General features: G+C 37.3%; 1 pseudogene; it reads right to left on the bottom strand.

Moving 5' to 3' along the window:
* Positions 1-3493: 3493 nt before the first annotated feature.
* LOC132267927 (small nucleolar RNA R71) lies at positions 3494-3592 on the bottom strand (annotated as a pseudogene).
* Positions 3593-5998: the final 2406 nt, after the last annotated feature.

Genomic DNA, 5998 nt, shown 5'->3' with positions numbered 1-5998 from the left:
AAAGATGTCTTAAATTGGCTTGAAGAAATTGAAGAATTTTTTGAGTATTTTGAGATACCTGAAAATAAGCAAGTTCCACTTGTTACCCTTAAATTGAAAGGATGGGCTTCAGCTTGGTGGGAATAAATATGCACTAATCGGAGAAAGCAAAGAAAACAACCCGTGTGGTCGTGGTACAAGATAAAACAACTATTGATGACTAACTTCTTACCACCAAATTATAAGGAGATTATGTTTAAAAAATATCGAAATTGTCAGGAAGAGAGTTCATATGTCAAAAAGTCTACACAGGAGATTCAAAAAAGAGATAGTGGCAGAGTCAACGATTGACATTATTGAGGTTGACCAAGAGAAATTTTGCATTCCTTCGGCTTTAGTAGTTGAAAACAATGAAGTTGTCTGATGAGCGCTGAAAAGTGCGCATTTAAACCCCTTAAGCTTAGGTATTCTAGAACCTTTATTTATCTTACTTTCCCGTTTTAGACTGATTTTGTATTATTTTCATTTTCAGGTACTTATCCCCAAAATAAGCTAACTCAGCTAAATAAGAGCATAATTGAAGCAATCTTGAGATGAATTAAAGAAATGAGCAAAGTGGGAGCAAAAGGATGCAAGTGGTGGAAATTTAGTAAGTTCGATCGATCTCAGGAAATATTCAATCGATCCAACTTTGATCGATTTCAGCATTTCAAGATGGATCCAAGTTATTTTGTCCTTATCCAAAGATCCCACAAAGTTCGATCGATCCAACTTTCTTCAGATCGATTGAAAAGATTCCATCTTATCCAGTTGTACCACCCTACCTACCACTTTTGCCTCGTTTCCCAAAATATCTCAGATTTGTCTTTATTCAAAAAGGCGCCGCCATAGAGGATCGATTCAGCTTAAGTTCGATAGATCTCAGCCATATTCGATCAATCGAACTTCCCCAAGTGCAAGAAAATTCAATTTCCAGCTCATTAAAAGTTGTCTCATATCCAATCATTGGGGGGAATATTGGTCTACGAGCCTAGGTTATTGGGGGTGACATTTAACCTACCTATATAAGTAATATGAGCCATTTTTGATACATATAAATATACATACTTAGAGAGACTTTTGGATACAATTGATATATCATATTCTTAGTGAGGAAGAAAAGAAGAAAGGAGGCTAGAGACACAAGCTTGGAGTTTTTCCATCAACCAAGAAGAGGAGCAATTTTTACCATGGAGTTAGCCCTTGAGGGTTGGAGGACACCATCCATGAGTGGCTAAATATCCTCTTGGGGTTAGAGTTAGCCCTAAGCATGCTTTCTGCATCTTGATTTATGTATTTTTTAGGGGATTTGTATTGTGATATATGTTTTAACACTTATATATATATAGATCTTGTTTATTCAATGATTTGTGTGGTTTAATGCTTCCAATTGATCATTTCATTCTATCCATATGTCTATATATGCTAGAATAGATGTTCATGTATTTGTTTCTAGATTTTTTGTTATTGATGCATGTCTATGTGTATTGATGCTATAGATTTAGAGATTGTCAAGACATAGTACTTAATAGAATACTCTTGTGGTTTATTTGATGGTTCATACTCATTTCTTGATGGATTGTGCCTCTCCCTTAGTTTAATTAGCTTAATTTCATGTCATTAGCTTAATTGTAGTGTAGTTGTAGTTTAGATGTTAAATGGGAGGATAATCCATGCTTGTTATTTGGTGTTCCATACTTATGAAAACAAGTAGCATATGTCTCTAACCTTGTGATGTGTTTGGATTGTGAGCTTAAAGAAATGATTAATGACTTAGTTTGATATATTGTGCTATCCACCATGTTGCTTAGACAATATAAACTTAATTAGACATCCATGCTTGTTAAAACAACCACACACACACACTAATGTTGCAATACATGTTTTTCCCCTCATTAATCATTCATTAAGGGTGTAGAAAAGCTATGTTTAGTAGTGATCTCTAAATCCCAAGATCTCTCTCTCTTATTTTCTCTCAATTACATTTAATTGTTTACTTTAATTTAAATTGCATCTTAGCATAATTCAATCACCAAAGAATCTTTTGATCACTCGACCTACTAACCCTAATCTTGATTCCACAACCTAATATGACCTACCAATCCCTTGAGACGATCCCTACTCGCCCTAACTATATTTTTAGTGAAAGGTAGTAGTGGCAAATTATAAATGTAAAACTTAGCGACACTCATCTTAGTCCAACATCTCTTTTGTAAACTTTTTGGTGAACCGCGGCTTAAGCCACCAAGTTTTTGGCGCCGTTTCCAGGGATTGATTGAAGGCAACGTCGTATTTGTGGAATCAATTAGGAATTAGTACTCTTTTGATCGTGTCTTTACTTTACTTTTATTTTCATTTTGGTTACTGATTGTGTTGGTTCTTGTTTGACTAGGTGCGTTGAGCTAGAAGGTGAGCAAAGGAGCATTTTAAGTAAGGAGCTAAGCAAAAGCAAGGAAAAAGCTAAAAGCTAAAAAAATTTGCAAGGCTAAAATTGAAAATTGAATTGAAGTGCTAAAGGACCCTTTGTGAGCTCTTTTTTAACTCAATCTTTAGTTAATCGTCGGCCCGCATGGAGGCTTGTATTTCAATTCTTAAATAAATTGTGAGCCCACATGGAGACAATTTTATTATTCTTTGCATATTTTGATAGCATGGGAGTATGGGATCATTGTATGTGAAGGAAGTTTGATAATTGATTTGTTGCGAAGGTGGAGTGATTATTCATTGCTTGTTGCTTATTGTGTTTTGTTGTGCATGCATGGTCGTAGATCATTGAAACCTACTCTTGTCCCTTTTAATTTTCATCTCGAATCTGTTGTTCGAAATCCTAGGGGAAGAGGAAGTTCTAGTCAATCCATTCTATCAATGGAATGACATAATGAGGACCATGTGGAGTACCTTGGTCACATAGACTAACAAGGTATCCTCCACCCTAATGTGCATCATGATAACATGCAAGTACCATTAGGTATGCCGAGGCCATTTATTCACCCACCACAACAACAAGGCCAAGTTCCATTAGGAATGCCTAGGCCAATGTTTGCTCCACAACCTCCCATAGTTCAAGGCAATCAAGGTGCCCATGTTGCACCTCCAATTGCTAATCCTCCCCTTATTTTAAGAGATCACTATGTGCTTAATGAATACAATGCACCCACATGCATTCAATTGCCACCATTTAGAGCACACCACTATGAAATCAAACCACAAACCATTCAAATGCTTCCTAACTATCATGGACTTCCAAGTGAAGAACCTTACAAGCATTTGGATGAGTTTCTTGAAGTATGTTCCACCATGAAATACACGGACATGCCGGAAGAGGTCTTAAGGCTTAAACTTTTTTCGTTCACCTTTAAAGACAAGGCAAAATACTAGTTTAACAATCTTAGGCCTTTTTCAATAACTTCTTGGGCAGAAATGCAAAAGAGTTCTTGAAGAAGTACTATCCGGTTTCTAAGACCAATGCCATAAGAACCTCAATTCGAGAGTTTTCACACGGGGATGGGGAAACGTTCCATGAGGCATGGGAAAGATTCAATGAATTGTTTAGGAAGTGTCTACATCATGACATGCCCAAATGGCAATTAGTTCAACATTTCTTTGAGAGTTTATCCGATAATTACAAGGGCATGGTTGATGCTTCAATGGGTGGCTCTTACATTGATAGGCATGAGGATGACGTATGGCGTCTTTATGAGAGCATGAGTGAAAATTCTTTGCATCGAACTTTATCTTCTAAGAATGGTAGGAATTCAAGTGGAAGGAAGAGTGTTGGCTTACATAAAGTTGACCATTCCAACGAAATAGCCGCCGAGATGAAATCCTTATCTCAAAGGTTTGATCAATTCTTGCTCAACCAAAACTCAGCAAATCAAGTATCTTCCGTCCCTAACCATTCCCATCATGCATCCAATGAATCATGTATAACTTGTTCAAGTGTTTTACATTCTACTTCCAATTGTCCCCATGGACATGTGTAAAGTAAGCATTATGAACAAGTCAATGCAGCTTTTGTTTGTCAAGGGAACAATCCTTATGGCAATCACTATAATTCTAGTTGGAGGAATCACCTAAATTTCTCTCAGAGAAACCAAAGGGAAGGCTCAAACCCTTCCCAAGGTGGTTTCCAATGGAAGTATGTTCCGCCACCAATGCAAAGCCAAGGTTCCCAAGGTTTTAGATCACCATATCAATCGTAAGGAAATCAATTTTCTATTTCTCATTTTCCTAATCAACCATCATATTCTCAAGGAAATTCTAGGAGTCCCGCTTTTGAAGAGAAAGTTTTGACTGCTCTAGGCACTCTAGAGGCGAACACTCAATTGCTTCATTCTCATTCTCAATCCATTGCTAAGCTAGAAACCCAAGTAGGGCAAATAGCTAGTACTTTAAATGCTAGAGAGAAAGGGAAAATGCCTTTGAATGCCCCACCAAAGCAACAATGTGTTGTGGAGACTCATTCCTCATCGAAAAGTCCTATAATAGAGCATGTCAATGCGGTGACTACCTTAAGAAGTGGGAGAATCATTGACAACCAAGTAGGTTTGTCCAATGAAGAGAGTGAACCGGTGTAACCCAAAGTTGACACCCGTCCCGTTTCACATCATATTCCTCTTTCATTGTATATGCATGATCTTTCAAATGAGAATATCTTGAAAAGTGATTTGAAAAGTGATCTTGAAAATAAAAATTTGCAAAATGATTTCAAAGCTTCTTGTGTTGATGAGACTTCAAAGAAAATTTCTGAAAAGGATTTTGAGCCAAGAGCTCCATTTTGCAACATAACACTCTTCCAAAGTTCAAAGACCCCGGTTCACTTACCACTTCATGCATCATTGGTGATCATATCATTAATCGGGCTTTCTTAGACTTAGGAGCAAGTGTTAATCTTCTTCCATACTCAGTATATGTCAAATTAGCTTAGGAGACTTGAAACCGACGTCGGTGGTTTTGCAACTTGCCGACCGATCCATCAAAAAGCCTAGGGGTATCATTGAGGATGTATTGATCAAAATTGATAAATTCTTCTTCCCCGTTGATTTCGTTGTCATTGACACAGAACCGGTTCCGAATCCTAAGAGCCAAATTCCCGTTATCCTTGGCCGTCTTTTCTTGGCAACCGCGAATGCCAACATTAATTATAGGATGGGGATAATGAAGATCTCATTTAGCCACATGAAGGTAAAGTTGAATATCTTCAATCCGACCCCTAATTCATTTGACAAGTAAGAAGAAGTGAATGTTGTAGAGAAATATCATGACCATGAATGTGAAGGAAGAGAGTCTTTGTGTGAAACCAAAATTTCAAAAAGTTTATCTTTAACCCTGAATTCCAAGAAAGTTGTTTCAAAATCTTGTTTTGAAATGGCATGGAAGCCCAAAGATCATGTTAACCAAGTACCAAAAATTTCTTTTGAGCCTAATCCAACAAGTTCTCTAGGGAACCATTTGTTGGGTGGAGTTTAAAGTACTTATCACCCCATTAAGGAGGGGATGCACTACAAGATGTTTGATTCGGGCTAAAAGAGCCCAACGTCTTCTTAGAGACGTTAAAGACTAGTACATTTCGTAGGGTGTCACAACCCTATTCCTCCCTCATTTCTATTTTAAATTTTATTTCTTGCGAAGTCTAGATATTTGCTTTAGGTTTATATACATTGCTAGGAACTGTGATTAGGATTGCATGCACTTTCATGTTAAAAATGGACATTTTGCAACAATTCGATCGATCTCCAAGGAGGTTCGATCAATCGAACTCCATACCTGCATCCAACCTGCATCCAATCACCTCTCTGTCTAATCGTTCGAAGAAAACCTACATATTTCAGCTCTTTGTCCCATCATTCGAACTTGTTCCTAGATCGATCTTTAGTTCTTCGATCGATCCAACTTCATCTTGGATCAATCTGCAGTCTCAACACTTAGAAAAATTTTGAACCTGCATCAAAAGGCATCTCTGTCTCATCGATCGAACATG

Source organism: Cornus florida, unplaced genomic scaffold, assembly GCF_030987335.1.
Source record: "Cornus florida cultivar Cherokee Brave unplaced genomic scaffold, ASM3098733v1 CherokeeBrave_3.0.0_Hap2_Chr07, whole genome shotgun sequence".
Taxonomy (NCBI): Eukaryota; Viridiplantae; Streptophyta; class Magnoliopsida; order Cornales; family Cornaceae; genus Cornus; species Cornus florida.
The sequence above is the reverse complement of the archived record's forward strand: the minus strand, read 5'-3'. Positions and strand labels throughout refer to the sequence as shown.